Consider the following 26,334-nt stretch of genomic DNA (forward strand, 5'->3'; position numbering starts at 1 on the left):
TTATTTCACTTTTTACATTTAAATTTTTGATCCATCTGCACTTTGTTCTGGTGCACCATTTATTGTTCATTTACTGTGTGTGCCAGACATGGTATTCAGCATTTTACATACATTATCTTATTTAATAATCAGAATTATGGCAACCTCTATTTTACTAATAAGGACACTGAAGCTTAGAAACACAAACTCAGCCAAGATCTTACATCTAGTTAGTGTCATAATCGAACTCAAGTTAGCCTGAGTTCAATTTTTATGCTCTTCACTATAATATTTATAAAAGTAGCATTCTATGTTGTTTGGAAATCCCCAACTTCATGACTGCTATTTTAGGAAAAATAGTTGATGAGTATGTGATGACGACTAACCATTCCATGAGACGTAAAGGACCAGGAAGATACATTGAGGTGGGGCTACTAGATGTCAATTAGCCAAAGTCGTTCTCCAGCTGAGCAACTGACTCCTGCCCCAAACTGGAAGCTGAGGAGTCAAATACCTCTCCCAGCAAAATTATGTATGATTCGATTACATTACACCAAGTAAACAGAACTGTGACTATTAAATCTTTGAATGTAAGAGTCTCTTGAACCTCCTTTGTCATGGAACAGCATAGATTCCAAAGTTTGGATTGGGTTCAGCCTGCACGTAGAACATAATTATTGGATGTGATTAATTCTTAGATACACATCTTTTCACATTTAACATCTCTGAGATTAGGATGCTTCTTCCGATCAGTGGTGTCTTATAATTGTTGTTGGCCAGGTGACAGACAATATGTAGCAGTGGCCACCTGCATTTGTGCCAACCTGCTTTATATTTCTAATGGTACAAATGGACAACAGCAACTCATCAACTTTTCATTCAACAAACCATTTAAGGACCATTTCAGGAAGGAATATAATCTTGGTTGTTTTCTGGACTCTTCTGTTGACACCTTCTGAAAAGAATCAAGAAAGGAGCTGCATTAAAACTTGGGGGTAGGGGCTGGAGTCATTGGCTTGGAAAAGAACATCCTCCAAAGACCTTTTTTTAAAAAGAAAAGTTTATTTATTTATTTATTTTGGGCTGTGTTGGCTCTTTGTTTATGTTCGCAGGCTTTCTCTAGTTGCGGAGAGCGGGGGTCTTCGTTGCGGTGTGCAGGCTTCTCATTGTTGTGGCTTCTCTTGTTGCGGAGCACAGGCTGTAGGCGTACAGGCTTCAGTAGTTGTGGCACGTGGGCTCAGTAGTTGTGGCACATGGGCTTAGTTGTTCCACGGGATGTGGGATCTTCCTGGACCAGAGATCGAACCCATGTCCCCTGCATTGGCAGGTGATTCTTAACCACTCTGCCATCAGGGGAGGCCCCAAATAACTGTTTAAAGAAATCCTGCATAACTGACACCACTGCTGGCACAGAGGATGATTGTGCTTGGAAAAACAGGACATATATACCCAACTCCGAAGTGAAATGCATTTCGAAGACTGGACTCTGAATGAGAAGTCTGGGGAATACTTTAACCTATTTATTTCTCTTATGTGTTCCTTTCATATTGTGCACAATTGATGTGATAAAATCTATGTCTATTAAACTTTTTTTAGCAATTAATTAAAATAGCTAATTTAAACATCAGCAATGGTGACTTCAACCTATACTCCTGGCTCTGTATTGATTGAAGTAATCTGTTGAACAATCTCAGAAGAACTGTGCAAATCAATGATCACTTCTGGACTCTCATCTTTTGTTTGTTTGTTTGCTTGGTTTTGGCTGCCTGGCTTGTGGGATCTTAGTTCCCCTACTAGGGATTGAACCTGGGCCCTCAGCAGTGAAAGCATAGGGTCCTAACCACTGGACCGCCAAGGAATTCCCTGGACTCTCTTCTGAAAGCAATCCCAAGCCCTAGGACCTTCAGCACGAGGAATTTTTCTTGTAGTAATTCTCAGGGTCTTAGTGGGACACCAAGGCCTTTCACTTTGAGGTTCTTTTCCTTTGTGCCTCTAATAAAGATGCTCACACCTTCCGCAGGGGTTTCGTTTCCATTGCAGCTGGTTAATGCGAATCTGATTCTATGAATCCTTCTCTTTGGCTCCGAGGGTGTCTTTCCAGTATCCTTAAAAACTTCCTCACTAACTGTTCCTGCACACGAGCTAACACCTGAGGGTCAGGAGGTGCCACAGCCACTGCATCTTCCTCAAAGAGCTAGTAAAGTTTAAAAAGTTCCTTCCATCATTATAAAATAAAATGCTAAGTAATATGAAAGCATTGTGTCCTAGTTTAACTGATGGCATTCCCTCCTACTTTCTCAGTGGTACGAAGCCACTGGTGCATCTTGCAATCAATGGCCTCTCAAATTAGATGAAATATGGTCGTTTCAGCTTGGGAGGGGTGTGGGTCAGGGAGCCAGTTAGACAAAGAAGTACATGAGGTCACTTTGTTGTCGTTGCATATTTATCATTTTGAACGAATCTATAGGAGACTGACTGTATCAATAGATCTAATTAATTTCCTAGGTTTTGTCTTACGCACTTAAGCTGGGTGTTCCTGATCGTACTTTCTTTTGTAATCAGAGTATAGGATTTTACCATGGTCCTTTAAAAATTTTGTCTTTTTGGCTCCGGTTTGTTGTTCTCATCTGCCAAGATCATTCGGGATCATTACTCTCTTAATTACAGTTTTAGCTATTCCTCCCTCTAGCTTTATGCCATGTGTAAATTTGATAAGCCCAACCTCTATATTTTTATCCAAGTCACTAATAAAAATGTTGAGCAGTCCTGGGACAATTTTGTAGAGCCACGGCAGCCATTAGTGATTCCCTCAGGTTGGCATGAACCACAAATTGACTCTTTCTGGACATGGCATTTTACCCAGCTGCAACTCCATGCATCTGAGATATAGTGCAGTTGGTAGGCACCCAAGCTTTGATCTCAGAGTTGACCCCTCAACCCTAGCCCCACCATATCCTTGCTATACAACCCTGGGCAAGTTACCTGATAAATCTCTGCTTAGTTTCCTCATCTGTAAAATGGGACAATTCTTTTTACTTTATAGGAATGGGTAGATGTTTAAGTTAATTAGTACTCACAAAACACTTAGTAGAGTTCCTGACATAAAATAGGCTCTCAATAAATATTAATGCTTAGACCTATCAATTTTCTCAGATTTCTCCATCTTATTCAATGCATATCATGAGACACTTTGTCAAATGCCTAAGAAAAACTCAGCATAAACTAACTTCATCATTCTGCTGTTCTAACAGACTTATCAAAAAAATGAGATCAGTTGAGTATGCAGTTTTTATTTATAATTTATAATGACTATTTTCAACAAGGGTTTGTTGCAGCTTAAAATAAAAGACACGTATGGATTTATTTGTGATGACTCCAGGCTGACTATTAATGATCAACACTCCACTTTTAAGTGTTTAGGAACACTGGAATCCATATACAGCTGACAATTCTGTATTTTATTGAATATCCCCTTTTGCCATGTAATGGCAACCAATATTTGCCTGTCTCCAGCTTCTAGGGATCGTGCCATTCCCATGATTTCTTAAAGAATGATGTTGATGTTTGTATAATCGCATTTGCAGGTTATTTTATCATCCTGGATGTATTTCATAGGAGTTGCAGAATTAAACACATTTGAAACAACTGCGACTCTCACCACCTTCTCATTTATCTTGGATTTCATTGCCTTATAGCCCTTGTCATTCTGTCCTTAAGGGTAGTGGTTTTAAACCTTTAGAGTACATGTGAATCACTTGGAGGAGGGAGAGCTGTTAGAAATGCACATCTCCAACCTACTTCCAGAGATTTAGGCTTAGTAGGTCTGAAATGGGGCCTGGGAATATACATTTTTACAAACACTCTAGGTGAGTTTGATGCACCACCTGTGAGAAACACCTTATACAGAGGAAAATTATGGAAAATAATTTTGTAATTATGGTTTTTTTCTTATAATGTTCTTGTATATGTTAGCATTATACATCTCTCCTCCAAAATTGATCATAGTCTTACTTGGTTGCTTTGGTCCAAACAAAGTTATAAATAGCCCTTTTGTTTAGCATTTTTCATAAACCTTGGATTATTCTGGATTTTTGACCTTCCTGACACTACTCACAAAGCTTATGCATTTAAAAAATAATTGTCCTTGGGGAAAAAAAAAGAATTGTCCTTGGTTCTGGGTCATTTCTGCCATTGTTAGCATGTGTGCTTTGAAAGCCTGAGCCCGTTAGAGTGCTCTCTGTGCAGTCCTGCCTGGGCTCCTTCAGATGTCCACAGGGCGGTACACTATACACTTGTGGTATCCAGACAGGATTTCCTGATAATGAGATGAGGCTGAGGATGACAGAGAGAAGAGCTATATGAGCTATTTATTAAAATGCTTATGGGAAATCTGCCCAGAAACTTGTCATGTACTGGTGCTTTGCCATTTGTTAGTGGTTGAGGTGAGAAGGGATGAATTCAGACCAAAGCTGAGGCCGTCCGGCCTTCTGAAATTGCTGATGTCAGGCCTTCCTCTAGACCACTTCCCTGATACGTCATCCCACTTCTTCCCCTCTGACACTTTGGACCTTGATATGTTTTCATTACTGCATATTCCACACTGGATTTTAGTTGTTTGGTCATGTGTCCACCATTTATTACATTAAATAAAGGAACAATGTCTTCTTTATTTAAAACAAAAACAATATAAAACAAACAAAATCCTGCACTTTGCACACTACTTGACATTCAGTATTTGTTGAACTAAGCCACTGATAACAAATATTCGACAGGCATGCTATACTCCCAGTCCTGTGTTGGAGCAGACGTTGCTAATGGATCTCTGAACTCTTCCCTCCTGAACTTGGAAGCAGTTTCAATATTCTTCAGAACATGGCTTTTCCATCAAATCTACCAGAACTGACTTGCAAAATGACACCTACTTGCCAATTCTAAACAAAACAGAAGTCCTTTTCTCCTACTACAGTCCAGTTGTTAACTCCATTCATGGAATAAAAAAAGAAAATAGCTTACAAATACAAATTAAGTACTTGGAAAGTCAAGTTGGTATGATAAATACTAAGGGGAAAACACAGGGAATTTACATTGGATATAGAGTAGCCAGCATCTTGCAATAAGCAGGTGCCTGGGTTTTCCAGCTTTTGAGACTCTAGAATGATACTAATGACACAATAATGAGAATGATACTAAAACTCAGCATCTCATTTCATGGGATCAGCGAAGTCTGAAACCTTTCAAGTAATGATTCTCCTATACCACAGAAACTGGGCCCGCATTTCGGTGAGATCAAAAATCAATGTGTAAGTTTAGAGCTGTGTCTCCTAACGTACATCAGAGGCAAAGGCAGCATCATTTGGGCTGAAAGGGAGATAAACAAAAGCAGGACTGTCTGGGGAATATTTTCTTTCCTCCCTCTCCTTCATCTCCCCTTCCCCATGCAACTTTTGAACCCTGATTATTAGCTATCACTTAACAATCTTGACAGTTCCATTTTGCACTGATAAACTTCTTTTTTGTGTATCTATATAACCGGCCCAAACTGGGGCTGCTCTGAAGTAAAGCCAGACCCTCTCCATCTCTGCTTCTTTCTCTCAAATGTGGCCACTATAGTTGTTTTCTCTTAAGTTCCTATTTTAGAGCTCAGTGATACTGAGAAAAATATCCCTTCTTTCAACTCCTAGATTGAAGGCTAAAGGACTGAAAGGTACATTTAGGGTATTTATAAGCTCTGAATTTGCTGGAGTCACTCTCAGAGGGAACTTGGATTTCAAGAGGCTATTAATACAGAAATCCTTATTTTTCAGACCCTGCTAGTGAGTGAGATTCTCCAAATCAGAAAAATTTTACCATAAAAGTAATTTAAATTTTTAATTCCTTAAAAATATAGAAAATGTATTAAAGACATTGCATCCCTCTCTGCCTTTAGGAACAACTTCACAGGTTTGATGTTGCCACAGGATCAACACCAAGAGTGTAGACATTTGTTCACTAAGCTGTGAATGGTGCAATGAATCTCCCACAAACTTTTGTAGAATGTTGGGCAAATGCCTCCATGTTCCTCTTCTTGACCTTTTTGGACAGCTTTTTATAGTCTTGTCTACTCTTCACCTGTGGAGTTGTCAGATGCCATTCCTGGCTCTTATAATGAGCTTGCCTTTCAAAATGCATGTTTTCCTTCAAGTTATTCCTTCTAAGGGTTTATGGGCTAGAACACCAGACAATGAGGTTTCTTTGAATTGTGTATAAAATAAGAGTTAACTCTGAATGAGGCCTTAAGAACTTCTGATGAATAAAGTACATTAAATAAGGAGACATTCCTTTTGCCATCTAATTGGACGGTATAGGGTCATTTTTTTTACTTTTACTCTTGGATTCTTGGGTGGTTGAGTTTTCTGGAAAAGTAATTTCCGGATAAAGTGTTGCAATTTTAAAATAATTTAGTAGTGGTTAGAAAATTAAATTGGGGGGAAGAAAACATTTGTTAGAAAATTTCAGATACTTTCCTGAAAATTTTTAGGCAGTTCGATTTTTGTAGCCTAATTAAGGGAACCTTGCAAAGATTCTTTCCCTGAAGTACAAGAGACTTACAAAAAATGTGCTGAGACTAGATATCAATTAAAGGAAAAAAACTATAAAAAATACAAACACATGGAGGCTAAACAATATGCTACTAAATAATCAAGAGATTGCTGAGGAAATCAAAAAATACTGAGAAACAAATGACAATGAAAACACGATGACCCAAAACCTATGGGATGCAGCAAAACCAGTTCTAAGAGGGAAGTTTATAGTAATACAATCCTACCTCAAGAAACAAGAAAAGGGCTTCCCTCATGGCACAGTGCTTGGGAATCCACCTGCCAATGCAGAGGACACATGTTCAATCCCTGCTCCGGGACAATCCCACATGCCACGGAGCAACTAAGCCCACAACTACTGAGCCCGTGCTCTAGAGCCCATGAGCCACAGCTAATGAAGCCTGCATGCTTAGATCCTGGGCTCCTCAACAAGAGAGGCCACCGCAGTGAGAAGCCCGCTCACCGCAATGAATAGTAGCCATCACTCACCGCAGCTAGAGAAACCCTGCATGCAGCAACGAAGACCCAATGCGGCCAAAAATAAACTAATTAATTAATTAATTAATTAAATTTAAAAAAACAAAAAGAAACAAAAAAAGTCTCAAATAAACAATCTAACGTTACACCTAAAGCAATTAGAGAAAGAAGAACAAAAAACCCCCAAAGTCAGCATAAGGAAAGAAATCATAAAGATCAGATCAGAAATAAATGAAAAAGAAATGAAGGAAACAATAGCAAAGATCAATAAAACTAAAAGCTGGTTCTTTGAGAGGATAAAAAAAAACTGATAAACCATTAGCTAGACTAATTGAGAAAAAAAAGGGAGAAGACACAGATTAACAGAACTAGAAATGAAAAAGGAGGAGTAACAACTGACAATGCAGAAATACAAAGGATCATGAGAGATTACTACAAGCAACTATATGCCAATAAAATGGACAACCTGGAAGAAATGGACAAATTCTTACAAAAGCACAACCCTCTGAGACTGAACCAGGAAGAAATAGAAAACATAAACAGACCAATCACAAGCACTGAAATTGAAACTGTGATTAAAAATTTTCCAACAAACAAAAGCCCAGGACCAGATGGCTTCACAGGCCAATTCTATCAAACATTTACAGAAGAGCTAACACCAATCCTTCACAAACTCTTCAAAAATATAGCAGAGGGAGGAACACTCCCAAACTCATTCTACAAGACCAGCATCACCCTGATGCCAAAACCAGACAAAGATGATACAAAAAAAGAAAACCACAGGCCAGTATCACTGATGAACACAGATACAAAAATCTTCAGCAAAATGCTAGCAAACAGAATCCAGCAGCACATTAAAAGGATCATACACCATGATCAAGTGGGGTTTATTCCAAGAACACAAGGATTCTTCAAAATACGCAAATCAATCAGTATGATAAACCGTATTAACAAATTGAAGGATAAAAACCATATGATAATCTCAATAGATGCAGAAAAAGCTTTTGACAAAATTCAACACCCATTTATGATAAAAACTCTCCAGAAAGTAGGCATAGAGGGAACGTACCTCAACATAATAAAGGCCATATATGATGAATCCACAGCCAACATCGTTCTCAACGGTGAAAAACTGAAAACATTTCCTCTAAGATCAGGAACAAGACAAAGCTGCCCACTCTCATCACTATTATTCAACATAGTTTTGCAAGTTTTAGCCACAGCAATCAGAGAAGAAAAAGAAATAAAAGGAATCCAAATCAGAAAGCAAGAAGTAAAACTGTCACTGTTTGCAGGTGACATGATACTATACATAAAGAATCCTAAAGATGTTACCAGAAAACTACTAGAGCTAATCAATGAATTTGGTAGAGTGGCAGGATACAGAATTAATGCACAGAAATCTCTTGCATTCCCATACACTAATGATGAAAAATCTGCAAGAAAAATTAAGGAAACACTCCCATTTACCACTGCAACAAAAAGAATAAAATACCTAGGAATAAACCTACCTAAGGAGACAAAAGACCTGTATGCAGAAAACTATAAGACACTAATGAAAGAAGTTAAAGATGATACCAACAGATGGAGAGATATACCATGTTCTTGGATTGGAAGAATCAACATTGTGAAAATGACTCTACTGCCTAAACCAATCTACACATTCAATGCAATCCCTATCAAAGTACCAATGGCATTTTTCACAGAACTAGAACAAAAAATTGTACAATTTGTATGGAAACACAAAAGACACCGAATAGCCAAAGCAATCTTGAGAAAGAAAAATGGAGCTGGAGGAATCAGGCTCCCTGACTTCAGACTATAGTACAAAGCTACAGTAATCAAGATAGTACGGTACTGGCACAAAAACAGAAATATAGATCAGTGGAACAGCATAGAAAGCCCAGAGATAAACCCATGCACCTTTGGTCACCTTATCTTTGATAAATGAGGCAAGAATATACAATGGAGAAAAGACAGTATCTTCAATAATTGGTGCTGGGAAAACTGGACAGCTACATGTAAAAGAATGAAATTAGAACACTCCCTAACACTATACACAAAAATAAACTCAAAATGGATTAAAGATCTAAATGTAAAGCCAGACACTATAGAAAAATTAGAGGAAAACATAGGCAGAACACTCTATGACATAAATCACAGCAAGATCCTTTTGACCCACCTTCTAGAGAAATGGAAATAAAAACAAAAATAAACAGATGGGACCTAATGAAACTTAAAAGCTTCTGTACAGCAAAGGAAACCATAAGCAAGATGAAAAGACAGCCCTCAGAATGGGAGAAAATATTTGCAAATGAAGCAACTGACAAAGGATTAATCTCTAAAATATACAAGCAGCTCATGCAGCTCAATATCAAAAAAACAAACAACCCAATCCAAAAATGGGCTGAAGACCTAAATAGACATTTCTCCAAAGAAGATATACAGATTGCCAACAAACACATGAAAGGATGCTCAACATCACTAATCATTAGAGAAACGCAAATCAAAACCACAATGAGGTATCACCTCACATCAGTCAGAATGGCCATCATTAAAAACTTTACAAACAATAAATGCTGGAGAGGGTGTGGAGAAAAGGGAACCCTCTTTCACTGTTGGTGGGAATTAAATTGATACAGCCACCATGGAGAACAGTGTGGAAGTTCCTTAAACAACTAAAAATAGGACTACCATATAACCCAGCAATCCCTCTACTGGACATACACCCTGAGAGAACCATAATTCAAAAAGAGTCATGTACCACAATGTTCATTGCAGCACAATTTACAATAGCCAGGACATGGAAGCAACCTAAGTGTCCATCAACAGATGAATGGATAAAGAAGATGTGGCACATATTTACAAGGGAATATTACTCAGCCATAAAAAGGAATGATATTGGGTCATTTGTAGAGGTGTGGATGGGCCTAGAGACTGTCATACAGAGTGAAGTAAGTCAGAAAGAGAAAAACAAATACCATAGGTTAACACATATATATGGAATCTAAAAAAAAAAAAAAAGATAATGGTTCTGAAGAACCTAGTGGCAGGACAGAAATAGAGACGCAGACGTAGAGAATGGACTTGAGTACACGGGGAGGGGGAAGGGTAAGCTGAGACGGAGGGAGAGAGTGGCAATGACATATATACACTACCAAATGTATAATAGATAGCTAGTGGGAAGCAGCACATAGCACAGGGAGATCAGCTCGGTGCCTTTGTCCACCTAGAGGGGTGGGATAGGGAGGGTGGAAGGGAGACACAAGAGGGAGGGGATATGGGGATATATGTATACGTATAGCTGATTCACTTTTTTATACAGCAGCAACTAACACAACAATGTAAAGCAATTATACTGCAATAAAGATGTTTTTAAAAAAAGAATAAAACATGTGCTTACTTTTTCATATGTTAACTTGCTTACAGTAGATCATGTTGCCTTCTAGTTTCTAAGTGTGCAGTTCAGCCAAGCCTAGGAAGATGAGCAAAGGACCTCCATTTCCAGGAATAAGGCAAGATGGGGATCAGACCAACCTCCTCCTAGAAACAACAAAAAACACTGACTAAAAAAATTTTTTATAACTTCTTAAAAGCATCAAAGCTCTGGCAAGATATTAAGAAGCTAAAGCCCCAAATCAAAGGGAGACAAGGTCTCTGAAAGTTAAGTGGCAGTCTGAAGCTGTTTTTAAACTAAGAACATTTGCCATTTTGGGCAAACTTGAACTTTGGTTCTGTGGGCTTCTCAGGACAAGGACAAAGCCAAAGCCCAGCGTCTGCTCCTCCCCTCACTAATAAGGGTAAAACCCTCAGGGCAAGGGTGAAACAAAAGTAAAGGATCCTCCTCCCTCAGGTCCTTATGATGAGCAGAGCAGGACAGGTAGTAGATGCAGGGAACTGCTCTGAGAAGTTATAACTGCAAGTTAGTGCTTCCAAATCTATATCAATTTGATGATGAAAAAAATAAATAAATGAACAAAAACAAAGAGAAAAAGAAACCATAATACCATAAAACCCTCTTAAGTTGTGACTTTACTTTAAAGTGATTTAAAGTGTCCCTGTGTGCCTAGCAGATGCAAATGAAAGTTCTTTCTGGAGAAAATTAGTGTCAATCTAGTCTTCAAAGAATCCCTCCAAATAAAATTTCAAGGACAATAGTGTACAGTCAAAAATAACTGAGCCTACAAGGACATGAGCCATCAGGAATGAGAACTAAAAGAAAGAGACCTTCAAAGACTTCAGATTTTGAAATCACTAGACAAACTATAAAAGCAACTATGCTTACTCAATTCAAAGAAAAAGTAGAAAACATATGTACAGAAAAGGAAATGATAAAAAGTGATTTAGCAGATTTAAAAAGAACCAAATAGAATGTCTCAAAATAAAAAATACAATAACCCAAATTAAAAACTCAACAGTCATGCTTAAGCAGCTTAGATATAACTGAAGATAAAATTAGAGAAGTGAAATATAGATCAGAAGAAATAATTCAGAGTACAGTGTAGAGAAACAATAATATGGCAAATGTAAAAGAGAGGTTAAGAGGCAAGAAAACAGAGTGAAAGATGTAGCATTCATTTAATCAGACTTTCAGAAGGAGAAGAGAGAAGTGCTTGGATAAAGATATTTGAAGAGATAATGGCTAAGAATTTTTCTAAACTGATCAAAGATATCAATCCATAGATACAAGAATAATAAGTAGAAAAAATAAAAAGAAATTTATACCCAGACTCATCATGGTGAAACTTTAACAAACCAAAGACAAATAAGATGCTAAAATTAACCAGAGAAAAGGATGATCTTCAAAGGAGTGGCAACTAAACAATAGCTGAATTCTCAATAGTAACAAAGGAAGTAACAAAGGAAGCCAAAAGCCAGTGGAATGAAACCATCAATGGTTTATATACTTTTGTACTTATATAAACCTGTGGTTTATAAACTTAAATAATTGGCAACCTAGAATTCTATACCCAGCAAAAGTATTTCAAGAATGAGGTCATAATAAAGTTATTTTTAGACAGATCAAAACAGAGAGTTTGCCACCAGCACACTCTGATTTAAGGCCTTTCCTTTAGGTAAAATAAAAGTGATCTCACAAGGAAGACCTGAGATAGAAGACAAAAGAAAGCAAAGAAAATGATATATATATGGATACATCTAAGTGAATATTAACTGTACAAAACAACAGTTATAATGTCTTTAAGGGCAAAACTTACACCAATAATAACAAGATAGAGCTAAAATATTTGAGAACAAAACATGTCAGGAAGTGTGAATGGAATTAAAATATTTTAAGGTTTTTGAATTATGTGGGAGAAAGTAAAGGCATTGATTAATTTCAGACTTTAAGTTTAGGATGCATATTAAGTTCTAGAATAATCCCTAAAAAATAGAGAGTATATAATTTTCATACCAGTAGAAGGAAAAGAATGGGGTCATTAAAAAATTTCTTTGAACAGCCCCAGAAGGCAAGAAAGGAAAGAAAAGGCAATACATAATACATGGGACAAATATAAATGAGATGGTAGTTTTAAACTCTAATATATAAATAATTACATTAAATGTAAATGGATTATATGAGCAAAAGAATATATACCATATGATTCCATATAAATGAAGTTCAAGAATAGACATTACTAAAGGAAATTATTTAGAGGTTGTGATAAACTGGTAAATGTCTCCCAAAGATGTCCACATCCTAATCCCTGGAACCTGTAAATATGTTACCTTATAAGGTAAAAAGAACTTTGCAAATGTTATTAAGAATCTTGAGATTGGGAGATTATTCTGGATTATCCAGTTGAGCCCAATGCAAACACAAGGGTACCTTTTGAGAGGGATGTAGGAGAGTCAGAGTCATAGAGACAAGAGAACAAAAGCAAAGGGAAGAGAGGACAGAAGATGCCATGCTGCTGGCTTTGAAGATGCAGGAAAGGGGCAGCCTCTAGAACTGAACAAGGCAAGATAACAGATTCCATCCCAGCCTCTAGAAGGAACACAGCCCTGCAGAGCCATTTTAGACTTCTGATCTCTAGAACGGTAAGATAATTTTAAGCCATGAAGTTGGTGGTAGTTTGTTATAGCAGCAATAGGAAACTCGAAATATATATTTATATGTCTCTATCTATATCTATCTATGTGGCAAAGCAACAAATAAAAGCAAGGAAATGTTTATCACAGAAGTCAGGATGGTGATTTCTCCAGTGCTCAGGGAGAGAGACAAGGCAGGCAGGGTTCTGAGGCCCTGGCAATTCTATTTCTTGACATGTGTGGAGATTAAACATGTAATAATTATTCTTAAACCATCCATATATTTTATGTACTTTTCTGTAATAGCAAATATTTTATAATAATAAAAACTGTTAAATGTAAAAATAAAGATCAGGAAGCCTGGAATTTAAGTGGGATTCACAGAATATTTAATTAATGAGTAATGAGTTTCTAATAATTGAGAAACAGATTATCCAATCTGTAGAATCTCCCTGCTCCTATAGTGTTCCCTTACAGCCTGCAGACATTTGACCTCTCCTCTGCTCATCAATACCCTCGCATAGTTGAGCAAAGAAAGAATCTGGAGGAACAAAAGCCATCTGTGGACCCTATCATCTATTAATATGTGCACTTAGGCAAGTTACTTAAACTCTCTGTTTCTTAATCTATAAAAATGGCAGTAGTAGTAGTATCTTCCTCTATAAAGTTGTTATAGGAAATAAATGAGATAAAGCACTTAGCACGATACCTATCTAAAAATTCCACCTCTTTTTTATTTCATTTATCCACCCCCATCCCCACAAATGATGGTTATGGAGCACTTGCCTTGTACCAAGCCCCTTGCTAGGTCCTAGGGATGCAAAGCCAAATAATCCATGGCCCCATCTTCAAAGAGTTCTTAGCTTAGTAGAGGAAACAGGTGAAAAATATGTAATTGTAATGAAAAGGGTTAGCAGCACAGTGAGGGTATAAACAATGTGCTGAGGTGTTGCATGAGGGGTCACTAATCGGGCATGTGGTAGAGTAAGGAAGGGGACTAGGCAGAGAAGCCTGCCCACAGGTGACCCTTAAATGAGGTCTTGAAGGATGAGTAGGAATTCACCAGCTGGAGATAAAGGAGGGATATTTCTGTAAAGGGATCAGTCCAGGCAAGCCTGGAAGGAGATAATGGACAGGCAAAATGGCAAGTTGTGGGGTACTGAGGAGGGAGATGAAGTTGGGAGCAATCAGCTGTGGTCATACATAGAAAGGTGACATTTCTCATGTAAGAGAGTTTAGCCCTTCTTCTCTAAGCAGTGGATGGCTATGGTGAGGAGGGGTTAGGATGATCTGAGCCACATTTTAGAAATATCACTCTGTCTCTGTGCAGGTGGGTGGGAAAGATTCTGAAGACTACTACCTACCCTAGTTCAGGTGAGAGGGCTTGAACTAAGGCAATGTTCTTGGAATGGACAGAGATTCAAGAGACATTTAGGAGGTAGAACTAAGTGGACTTGGTAACCTGTTGATTCAGAGTGTTGATTCCGAGCTAGTTATCAGCTTTATAGCTTGTGCTAATGATGATGGTGGATAATATTACCATTAATCAAGTTTGAGGAGACCAATAGAGCAGGTAGTGGAGTGAAGATAATAGGTACTTTATTTTATTTTTTTTAATTGAAGTATAGTTGATTTACAATATTGTGTTAATTTCCACTTTATTTTAGATTTACTGAGTTTGAGGTGCCTGTGGGACATTTAGGTAGAGATTTCTAGTAGGGAGTTAGAAATTTGGCTCTGAAACGGAGGAGAGAAATGAAATGAGGCCATGGAGATATGGAAGCCATAAACTTTATAAAATGGAGGTTGAAGCCAGAGGAGTGTGTGGGATTGTCCAATGATCAATATGTTTGTTGAATCTACTTGAAAAGAATGAGTAGTGTGCTCACCTAAGTGCTTTTTCCCTAGCATATATTTTGGGTCTCAATTGAGAATGTTTACATAAAATATCTTTCTTTACCCAAGATCATATTGCTCTCTCCTTAGAGTGACTACTTATGACTTGAGTTCATGTTACAGCTTTAATTTAGAATGTTGGAGTTTACCAAAGTCATTTAAGAAAGATAGATGTGGGGCTTCCCTAGTGGCGCAGTGGTTGAGAGTCCGCCTGCCGATGCAGGGGACGCGGGTTCGTGCCCCTGTCCGGGAAGATCCCACATGCCATGGAGCGGCTGGGCCCGTGAGCCATGGCCGCTGAGCTTGCGCGTCCGGAGCCTGTGTTCCGCAACGGGGGAGGCCACAACAGTGAGAGGCCCGTGTACCGCAAAAAAAAAAAAAAAAAAAAAAAATAAGAATGATAGACGTGGAAAATTCTATTTGAGTATACTGACGAGCAAATCTTGTACTTGAATACTAATTATGTAAAAAGTTGGCACAAAATATTTAATGTATTAGGAAGAGCTCTGAGGAAGTGTCAAGATACATACACTTCTCAGAAAATCAGTAAGCAACTTATTTAAAAAATTAAGCATTAATAAAAAATTCCTTAAGTTTAAAAACTTTTTATTTATTTACTTATTTGCGGTACGCGGGCCTCTCACCGTTGTGGCCTCTCCCGTTGCGGAGCACAGGCTCCGGACGCGCAGGCTCAGCGGCCATGGCTCATGGGCCCAGCCGCTCCGTGGCATGTGGGATCCTCCCAGACCGGGGCACGAACCCGTATCCCCTGCATCGGCAGGCGGACTCTCAACCACTGCGCCACCAGGGAAGCCCTAAAAACTTTTTAATCTAATACTGTGATTTTCAGTAACATATCTCAGAAGTTTCAGACCTTTTGAAGCCAGAACCACAGAATTATTAGCCCTGGAAGAGATCTTAGAGGTCATTTAACTGAATCCTTTAAGTTTTCAAATAGAGACTAAAGAGAGAGTGCTACGCCGTGGTCACTCCACACCATGGTCACTGGGCCTGGGATGAATGACTCAATCCCTAGATCATTCTTTCCTCTTTACACCATCCTTCCTTTCAATGGAATCCAATTTGCTAAAGTTTCAGGATAGAAATGAACTAAACTTCAGCTGTCTAAATGAGAGGTTTTCATTTATTTATGAATTTAATGCATATCTGTGACACTCGGAGCTAGATAGAACAAAAGGCCAAGTGTGATTAAGATTCTTCCTTTCCCTCATTCTGTCTCAGGCTTCTTGGCAAAATGAATTATCAGAGTCCCACAAGGACAGACCCAGAGGATAGGACAATGACAAGAGTCTGATGTTGAGTAGGGCTGCCAGATTTAGCAAGTAAAAATAAGAGGCTGCCCAGTTACATTTGAATTTCAGACACATAATGAGTACTTTTTTTAGTGTAAGTATGTCCCAAGTATTGCATGGGACATACTTCTGCTAAAAATGTATTCATTGTCTATCTACAATTGAAATTTAACTGGGAGTTGTGTATTTTATCTGGAAACCCAAATCTTGAAGTCAAGGCCAAAGACTTTCAAGCACTTAGACATGAGGGAGCCAGTTAGCCCCACTAGAGGTAGCTGATGTTTCACAAAATTACAAACTTCAAAACAAGGACCTGCTACTCTCTGTGCAACAGTGAAGGAGCTGTCATGCTATGGCAGTACCATCCCCACCAAATTGTAGTATACCCTGAAACTGATCTTTCAGGAGATTGACAAGGATGGTGGTGGAGGCGGTGGGACTTATGGACCTGGAGGATCCATCTCTGTATGTTCTAAAGCAGCTGTATCTTCTGTGTCTTTAATAGTGCAGACTGATTTTGCCAGAACAGAGCCAGAATTCATTATATAATCAGTGATTACAAAACCAAAGCTAAAGTGTGGAACAATGAAATTTCCATTACAGAAAACCATAAAAAAGAAGTATTCTGCAAGACAGTGTCTCACCCTGACGTCCAAGGCCAGGACCCTGCACATAATCCTCATTTAACAAAATGCTGAGCATGAAGTCTCACCAGGCAGCGGGAGCCTTGTCACAAAACCGGGGCTAAGTGAAACGGGCAATGAAACGCCAGTCATGTGTCAGCATCTTGGCAGAGTTTGGCCACATGCTCAGAAGCAGCAAGATGTCATGATAACATTAACTCTACGAGCGACTTTCAAGTTCAGCTACAGTGGTCACAGAAATGCCAAACCTAGGCTGAGGGCCTAGGTATGAAATTATCACCACAGGTGGCTCAGGGGTCCTCTGTTGGAAGTGGTAGGAGCAATGGCAGCACCAGTGGGAAGAGGGTTATGAGTGATTGCACAAAGCTGGGAGGAACACAAGTTAATTAATCAACAGTGTTAGGGTATACGCAAGCATGTCTGTAAAGCTGTACCTAGAGCCATGGCCAAAATTCCTCACAGCACCATTGGGAATCATGTAGTTGATTTCAGTTTTGATCTGTTATGCTAAACAGAAATGCTCTTACAGGACATGAGAGCCTATTGTTTTTTAAAAATTCATCATTCAGTCTTAACGTTGCATTAGAATAAAAAATGAATGTTGAAATCCACGTCATAGTGGGGTTAAGAATGTGGTTAATTATAAAAAACAAATGTGGCTGCCATGGTCAAAAATCACATGGAACAATTACATAATAGTTCTATTTTCTAAAACTTTAGTGAAGGAGGAAGCTAATGGTATCTGTGTCCACTATGGGCTGGGGCTTTATAAGAGCTTTTAATCATCTCATCTAATTCTTTGAATTTTCTTAGTATTTTTGACTGTGGTAAGATATACATAAACATAAAATTTACATCCTTAACCATTTCCCAGTGTGCAGTTCAGTGGCATTAAGTACATTCATATTGTTGTGCAACTATCACTGCCATTCAGCTCCAGAAATTTTTCATCATTTCGAGAGAAACTCTGTACCCATTAAACAACAGCTCCTCATTTGCCCACTGCCCCCTTTCCGGTAACCACTAATCTGCTTCCTGTTGCTGTGAGTTTGCTTATTTCAGGCACCTCATATAAATGGAATCATATTTGCCCTCTGTATCTGGCTTATTTCACTTAGCATACTGTTTTCAAGGTCCACCCTTGTTGTAGCATATATTATCTCATCTAATTCTTATAACCTGGAAAGTAGGATTTATTATTACCCTAACGAAATGACCCTGCCCCAAGCATGCATACTCTGTCTCTGGAATTAAGGTTGAATGGTCTATTCTGGTGGGATTGCCCTATTGACACCATAAAGTATGCCCACACCCTGGGGGTCAGGGGCCCAAGCCCTTAGAACCGTCCTGGAGGAGGGAGTCGTGGGGCAGTAGGAGGTGTTTCTAAGTTCCTTCAACCTCCAAGAAGGGAAGAAATGGGCTTGGGTGAGGAATAGAGCTGCCTGGTGATTTCCCAGGGACAGAGCCAATTTGCTGAAAGTAGCATTTAGAGCCCTAAAATGATTCTAGTGCCTCATCTTCCCTCCCAATATGTAATTCACAATAGAACTAATAGTAAACCATTTAGCAATGTGAGGAACTCTTAACAATGTGGGGAAGTCCCATTACTTTATGCTTTAAAAAATAAATGTTTATTTTGACATAATTTTAGACTTACGGAAAAGTTGCGCAAACAGTACAGAGAGTTCCCCTCTATGCTTCACTCAGCTTTTCCTAATGTTAACATTTAGCAGGGGGCGGAGTCAAGATGGCCTACTAGGAGGACGCAGAATTCGAGTCTCCTCAAAACTAGTGCACCTACCAGGCACCAGGGGGGACCACGGACACCTAAGGGGACGGGAGGAACTGCCAGCAAACTGGCTTCTGAGATCTTGGTTCCCAGGCCAGAGGTCAGGCCCAAGCTCCTGTGATGGGAGCTCCGAGTCTAAACCACTGGACTAACAGAGAACCTCAGACCCCAGGGAATATTAATCTGAGTGAGGCCTCCCAGAGGTCCTCACCTCGGCACCAAGACCCGACTCTATCCAACTGCCTGCAAACTCCAGTGCTGGACAACTCAGGCCAAACAACCAGTAAGGCAGGAATACAGCACCACCCATCAAAAAGAGGAAAAAAAAATGAAACAACAAAAAAATATGTTACAGATGAAGGAGCAAGGTAAAAACCTACAAGGCCAAATAAATGAAGATGAAATAGGCAACCTACCTGAAAAATAATCCAGAGTTATGATAGTAAAGATGACCCAAAACCTCAGAAACAGAATGGAGAAAATACAAGAAACATTTAACAAGGATCTAGAGGAACTAAAGAGCAAACAAACAGTGATGAACAACACAATTACTGATATTAAAAATACTCCAGAAGGAATCAATAGCAGAATAACTGAGGCAGAAGAACGGATAAGTGAGCTGGAAGACAAAATGGTGGAAATAACTACCAAAGAGCAGAATAAAGAAAAAAAATGAAAAGAACTGAGGACAGTATCAGAGATCTCTGGGACAACATTAAATGCACCAATGTTCAAATTATAGGGGTCCCAGAATAAGAAGAGAAAAAGAAAGGGGCTGAGAAAATATTTGAAGAGATTATACTCAAAAACGTCCCTACACATGGGAAAAGAAATAGTCAATCAAGTCCAGGAAGCACAGAGAGTACCATACAGCAAAAACCAAAAGAGAAACACGCCAAGATACGTATTAATCAAACTATCAAAAATTAAATACAAAGAAAAAAATATTAAAAGCAACAAGGGAAAAGCAACAAATAACATACAAGGGAATCCCCATAAGGGTAACAGCTGGTTTTTCAGCAGAAACTCCCAAAGCCAGAGGGGAGTGGCAGGACATACTTAAAGTGATGAAAGGGAAAAACCTACACCCAAGATTACTCTACCCAGCAAGGATCTCATTCAGATTTGATGGAAAAATTAAAACCTTTACAGATAAGCAAAAGTTAAGAGAATTCAGCACCACCAAACCAGCTTTACAATAAATGCTAAAGGAATTTGTCTAGGCAGGAAATACAAGAGAAGGAAAAACCCCACAAAAACAAAACCAAAACAATTAAGAAAATGGTAATAGGAACATACATATCAATAATTACCTTAAATGTAAATGGATTAAATGTTCCAACCAAAAGACATAGACTGGCTGAATGGATACAAAAATAAGACCTGTACACATGTTGTCTACAAGAGACCCACTTCAGACCTAGGGATACATACAGACTGAAAGTGAGGGGATGGAAAAAGATATTCCATACAAATGGAAATCAAAAGAAAGCTGGAGTAGCAATTCTTGTATCAGACAAAATAGACTTTAAAACAAAGACTATTACAAGAGACAAAGAAGGACACTACATAATGATCAAGGGATCAATCCAAGAGGAAGATATAACAATTGTAAATATTTATGCACCCAGCATAGGAGCACCTCAATACATAAGGCAAATGCTAACAGCCATAAAAGGGGAAATCGACAGTAACACAATCATAATAGGGGACTTTAACACCCCACTTTCACCAATGGACAGATCATACAAAATGAAAATAAATAAGGAAACACAAGCTTTAAATGATACATTAAACAAGATAGACTTAATTGATATTTATAGGACATTCCATCCAAAAAAAACAGACTACAATTTCTTCTCAAGTGTTCATGGAACATTCTCCAGGATAGATCATACCTTGGGTCACAAATCAAGCCTTGGTAAATTTAAGAAAATTGAAATCACATCAAATAACTTTTCAGACCACAGTGCTACGAGACTAGATATCAATTACAGGAAAAGATCTGTAAAAAGTACAAACACATGGAGGCTAAACAATACAATATTTAATAACCAAGAGATCACAGAGGAAAACAAAGAGGAAATCAAAAAATACCTAGAAACAAATGACAATGAACACACGACGACCCAAAACCTATGGGATGCAGCAAAAGCAGTTCTAAGAGGGAAGTTGATAGCAATACAATCCTACCTTAAGAAACAAGAAACATCTCAAATACACAACCTAACCCTACACCTAAAGCAATTAGAGAAAGAAGAACAACAACAAAAAAACCCAAAGTTAGCAGAAGGAAAGAAATCATAAAGATCAGATCAGAAATAAATGAAAAAGAAATGAAGAAAACAATAGCAAAGATCAATAAAACTAAAAGCTGGTGCCTTGAGAGGATAAACAAGTTTGATAAACCATTAGCCAGACTCATCCAGAAAAAAAGGGAGAAAACTCAAATCAACAGAATTAGAAATGAAAAAGAAGTAACAACTGACATTGCAGAAATACAAAGGATCATGTGAGATTACTACAAGCAACTATATGCCAATAAAATGGACAACCTGGAAGAAATGGACACATGCTTACAAAAGCACAACCTTCCAAGACTGAACCAGGAAGAAAGAGAAAATATAAACCTACCAATCACAAGTACTGAAATTGCAACTGTGATTAAAAATCTTCCAACAAACAAAAGCCCAGGACCAGATGGCTTTACAGGCGAATTCTATCAAACGTTTAGAGAAGAGCTAACACCTATCCTTCTCAAACTCTTCCAAAATAGCAGAGGGAGGAACACTCCCAAACTCATTCTATGAGGCCACCATCACCCTGATATCAAAACCAAAGATTTCACAGAAAATTAAAACTACAGGCCAATATCTCTGATGAACATAGATGCAAAAATTCTCAACAAAATACTAGGAAACAGAATCCAGCAACACATTAAAAGGATCATACACCATGATCAAGTGGGGTTTATTCCAAGAACGTAAGGATTCTTCCATATATGAAAAATCAATCAGTGTGATAAACCATATAACAAATTGAAGGATAAAAACCATATGATAATCTCAATAGATGCAGAAAAAGCTTTTGACAAAATTCAACACCCATTTATGATAAAAATTCTCCAGAAAGTAGGCATAGAGGGAACGTACCTCAACATAATAAAGGCCATATATGACAAACACACAGCCAACATTATTCTCAATGGTGAAAAACTGAAACCATTTCTTCTAAGATCAGGAACAAGACAAGGTTGCCTACTCTCACCACTCTTATTCAACATAGTTTTGGAAGTTTTAGCCACAGCAATCAGAGAAGAAAAAGAAATCCAAATCAGAAAAGAAGAGGTAAAGCTGTCACTGTTTGCAGATGACATGATACTATACATAAAGAATCCTAAAGATGCTACCAGAAAACTACTAGAGCTAATCAATGAACTTGGTAGAGTAGCAGGATACAAAATTAATGCACAGAAATCTCTTGCATTCCTATACACTAATGATGAAAAATCTGAAAGAAAAATTAAGGAAACACTCCCATTTACCACTGCAACAAAAAGAATAAAATACCTAGGAATAAACCTACCTAAGGAGGCAAAAGACCTGTATGCAGAAAACTATAAGACGATGATGAAAGAAACTAAAGATGATAAAAACAGATGGAGAGATATACCATATTCTTGGATTGGAAGAATCAACATTGTGAAAATGACTCTACTACCCAAAGCAATCTACACATTCAATGCAATCCCTGTCAAAGTACCAATGGCATTTTTCACAGAACTAGAGCAAAAAATTTTACAATTTGTATGAAACCACAAAAGACTCCGAATAGCCAAAGCAACCTTGAGAAAGAAAATTGGAGCTGGAGGAATTAGGCTCCCTGACTGGCTCCTATACTACAAAGCTATAGTAATCAAGACAGTATGGTACTGGCACAAAAACAGAAATATAGATCAATGGAATAGCATAGAAAGCCCAGAGATAAACCCATGCACCTTTGGTCACCTTATCTTTGGTAAAGGAGGCAAGAATATACAGTGGAGAAAAGACAGCCTCTTCAATATATGGTGCTGGGGAAATTGGACAGTTACATGTAAAAGAATGAAATTAGAACACTTTCCAACACCATACACAAAAATAAACTCAAAATGGATTAAAGACCTAAATGTAAGGCCAGACACTATAAAAAAAATTAGAGGAAAACATAGGCAGAACACTCTATGACATAAATCACATAAATCACAGCAAGATCCTTTTTGACCCAACTCTTAGAGAAATGGAAATAAAAACAAAAATAAACAAATGGGACCTAATGAAACTTAAAAGCTTTTGCACAGCAAAGGAAACCATAAGCAAGATGAAAAGACAGCCCTCAGAATGGGAGAAAATATTTGCAAATGAAGCAACTGACAAAGGATTAATCTCCAAAATATTCAAGCAGCTCATGCAGCTCCATATCAAAAAAACAAACAAACCAATCCAAAAATGGGCAGAAGACCTAAATACACATTTCTCCAAGGAAGATATACAGACTGCCAACAAACACATGAAAGAATGCTCAACATCACTAATCATTAGAGAAATGCAAATCAAAACTACAATGAGGTATCACCTCACACCAGTCAGAATGGCCATCATGAAAAAATCTACAAACAATAAATGCTGGAGAGGGTGTGGAGAAAAGGGAACCCTCTTGCACTGTTGGTGGGAATGTGAATCGATACAGCCAGTATGGAGAACAGTATGGAGGTTCCTTAAAAAAATACAAATAGAACTACCATATGACCCAGCAATCCCTCTACTGGGCACATACCCTGAGAAAACCATAATTCAAAAAGAGTCATGTACCACAATGTTCATTGTAGCACCATTCACAATTGCCAGGACATGGAAGCAACCTAAGTGTCCATCGACAGATGAACGGATAAAGATGTGGCACATATATAGAATGGAATATTACTCAGCCATAAGAAGGAATGAAATTGGGTCATTTGTACAGGCATGGATGGACCTAGAGACTGTCATACAGAGTGAAGTAAATCAGAAAGAGAAAAACTAATATCATATATTAATGTATATATGTGGAACCTGCAAAAATGGTACAGATGAACTGGTTTGCAGGGCAGAAATAGAGACACAGATGTAGAGAACAAACGTATGGACACCAAGGGGGGAAATTGGTGGTGGGGTGGTGGTGGCGGGATGAATTGGAAGATTGGGATTGACTTGTATACACTGATGTGTATAAAATAGATAACTAATAAGAACCTGCTCTATAAAAAACAAAATTCAAAAGAAAAAAAAAACATTTAGCAGAACCACAGTACAAGGATCAAAATTCAGAAGTCAGGACTTCCCTGGTGGCACAGTGGATAGGACTCTGCACTCCCAATGCAGGGGGCCTGGGTTCAATCCCTGGTCAGGGAAATAGATCCCACATGCATGCCACAACTAAAAGTTTGCATGCCATAACTAAGGAGCCAGCAAGCCGCAACTAAGGAGCCTGCCTGCCTCAACTAAGACCCTGGTGTAACCAAATAAATAAATAAATATTTAAAAAAAAATTTCAGAAGTCAACACAAGTGCAATACTATTAACTAAACTAAAACCACCAGTTTTTCTACTCATGTCCTTTTTCTGTTCCCATCTCCAATCCAGGATCCCACACTATATTTAGTTGTCACATCTAGTTGGCTCTTCCATGGCAGTTCTTCTGTCTTTCCTTGTCTATCGTGACTTTGACACTTTGGAAGAGTACTGGTCAATTATTTTGTAGAATTGTCTTTAACTTGTGGTTGTTCAGTGTTTTCTCATGATTAAGTTGAAATCATGCATTTTTGGTAAGAATACAGTTCTCAGTGCAAGATCTTCAGAGGGTACACACGTGATATGTCTTAATACTGGTTATCTTAGCCTCAATTGCTTGGTTAGGGTGGTGTCTGCTGCTGCATTTCTCCACTGTAAGGTTACTATTTTCCTCTCTCTCTCTCTCTTTTTTTTTTTTTTTTTTTTTTTTTGCGGTATGCGGGCCTCTCACTGTGTGGCCTCTCCCGTTGCGGAGCACAGGCTCCGGACGCGCAGGCTCAGCGGCCATGGCTCACGGGCCCAGCCGCTCTGCGGCATATGGGATCCTCCCAGACCGGGGCACGAACCCGTATCCCCTGCATCGGCAGGCGGACTCTCAACCACTTGCGCCACCAGGGAGGCCCTCTCTCTCTCTTTTTTTTTTTTTGGCCACACCACGCGGCATGCAGGATCTTAGTTCCGTGACCAGGGATCAAACCTGCGCCCCCTGCATTGGAAGTACAGAGCCTTAACCACTGGACCACCAGGGTCCACTATTTTCTCTTTGTAAATAATAGGTATGATGGGAGACACACTTTGAGACTGTGCAAATATCCTGTTTCTCCTCAAACTTTTGCCTGCTAATTCTAGCATCCATAAGTGGACCTTGCATGTAGCAGTTATTACTGTGGTGTTCTAATTGTGATTTTCTATTTTCTTCATTCTTTCTACATTTATTAAGTGGAATTCTTTTGTAAGGAAGAGCTGTCCTTTCTCCTACATTTATTTATTTGTTTAGTTATTTATTTATACCAGGATGGACTCATGGATATTTATTTTATACTTTGATGCTTTAAGAAATTAATCAAACATAAAATTATTTCTAAAAATTCCCTCTTCTCACTCCCATGTTCGTTTTCCACCCCTTCCTCTTGTGCCCCAGACTTGTTGGTACCCTAACTCCTGGCTGTTGAGCTGTTGCTCTGAAAAGATGAGAGTGAGTTCGTGGACAGCGGCCATTCAAAGGATGGTCCTGGAAGCCTCTTCATTCTGGGCTTAGGGGCAGGTACTGTGAAGGTGTGTTCTCAGTGCTGCTGTGACTCACTGGAATGAGGGGCTGAACCCCTGAGGTCCAGGGTGGGGAAGGTGGGGATCCTCACCTCCAGCCATGATGGGCAGGAAAGAGGAAAGGCGTGCTTAGGAAAGCCAGTATGTCGATAATGTCTTATACCTGATATTTCTCAAGTCCTATGGCTCAGGTCTGAAGAAAATATGATTATGTAGGTCAAAGTCTCTAACCGTAGAAAACCAGGCATTGGCTGGGGATAATCTCAAGGCCACCTCCGTAATGAATATCTCTTTACTCTTTGTGTTAGTACTGATTTGGGCATGCGAGAACAAGGTGATTATTTGGGTTAAAGGTCTCCTTCATGAAAGGATTCACTTTGAATGGCAGAAAACACCCCCCTCTTCTTCCAAGTACACTTGATAATTATTCCTTTTTTTAAGGGGTCATACTGGGACTTGGTAATCCAGCCAAAATTGGATTCAGGGGGTGAATGAGCCTTATTGACCATCCATGTGTTCACAGATCACCTTGCAGTTTCCAACCTGACCTTGTGTATGGCTGTCCTACTGAGTCAGAGGTCCCCAAAGGAGCAGGGGAGATTGTCTTGTTAGGAAGAAGAACCCAGGCTCACCTCCCACCGCTGCAGGATTAGAACTCTTCATAGACAGATTGCCCCCTCTGCGTGGTCTCTTAGCCTCACTTCTGCAGGAAATATAAGGCTTTTCCCCCAGGGGAGTAATTTAGGGCAATGCAGACCTGTACTCTGTAGTAAC

The 26,334-nt window shown here is 38.8% G+C and overlaps 1 pseudogene; it reads right to left on the reverse strand.

Annotated features, from left to right (window-relative positions):
* Positions 1-1,596: 1,596 nt before the first annotated feature.
* Positions 1,597-25,662, reverse strand: LOC132500623 (small ribosomal subunit protein uS10-like; annotated as a pseudogene).
* Positions 25,663-26,334: the final 672 nt, after the last annotated feature.

This window comes from Mesoplodon densirostris, chromosome 13 (genome assembly GCF_025265405.1).
Source record: "Mesoplodon densirostris isolate mMesDen1 chromosome 13, mMesDen1 primary haplotype, whole genome shotgun sequence".
NCBI classification, from domain to species: Eukaryota; Metazoa; Chordata; class Mammalia; order Artiodactyla; family Ziphiidae; genus Mesoplodon; species Mesoplodon densirostris.